This window comes from Schistocerca cancellata, chromosome 2 (genome assembly GCF_023864275.1).
Source record: "Schistocerca cancellata isolate TAMUIC-IGC-003103 chromosome 2, iqSchCanc2.1, whole genome shotgun sequence".
Taxonomy (NCBI): domain Eukaryota; kingdom Metazoa; phylum Arthropoda; class Insecta; order Orthoptera; family Acrididae; genus Schistocerca; species Schistocerca cancellata.
The window spans coordinates 1,119,042,090-1,119,042,991 of record NC_064627.1 but is presented as its reverse complement, the minus strand read 5'-3'; the positions used below and the strand labels follow the sequence as shown (position 1 = coordinate 1,119,042,991).

The 902-nt window shown below is 46.1% G+C and overlaps 1 non-coding gene across 1 annotated transcript; it reads right to left on the bottom strand.

The window, feature by feature from the left end:
• Nucleotides 1-379: 379 nt before the first annotated feature.
• On the bottom strand, nt 380-453 carry Trnat-ugu (transfer RNA threonine (anticodon UGU)). Its single transcript has one exon. It is a non-coding gene; the product is annotated as a tRNA-Thr (tRNA).
• Nucleotides 454-902: the final 449 nt, after the last annotated feature.

Here is a 902-nt window from a genome sequence, read left to right as displayed (position 1 = left end):
TAGTTAGGTTTAATTAGTTCTAAGTTCTAGGCGACTGATGACCTCAGAAGTTAAGTCGCATAGTGCTCAGAGCCATTTGAACCATTTAGAGGGCCTTTAGGCCTTGATAGGCGTTGCAGTGAAAGTCGATATAAGAAGAGCGTAGTGGTTAGGTCCCATAGGATAGGGAAGAGTAGTCCACGTAAAAAAAAGGAAGGAAGTGACGCCGAACACGGAGTCAAATCGACGGCCGAAGGTCTCTGTCCAAATAATGGAAGTAACGTAGGGCATCCATCATTGAGGAGGATAAGACTGAACTCGAATAAATGATAATTAATTGAAACCCTCAGCTGGTGACAGGTGTTGTTGATATACCTCGAAGGGGACAGTTGAAAATGTGTGCCCCGACCGGGACTCGAACCCGGGATCTCCTGCTTACATGGCAGACGCTCTATCCATCTGAACCACCGAGGACACAGATGAATAACGCGACTGCAGGGACTTATCACTTGCACGCTTCCCGTGAAGCCCACATTCCCAACTGTCCACAATCTACATACGTAATGTACCTAATAGATATTTGCCCATCCACTCATTACTTGCGCCCACTGAGGTGACGATTCCCGTAAGATTTCGGGCAACCTGTGCGCATTCGCACAGACGAAGGTCAATGGCCAGGTAGCCTTCAACTATATATGAAGATAGTAACTGTTCTCGAAATAACAGATACCACTGATGACTGTCCAGCTTCTCTAGAATAAATGATAATTAATTGAAACCCTCAGCTGCCGACAGGTGTTGTGCGAATGCGCACAGGTTGCCCGAACTCTTACGGGAATCGTCACCTTAGTGGGCGCGAGTAATGAGTGGATGAACAAATATCTATTAGGTACATTATGTATGTAGATTGTGGACAGTTGGGA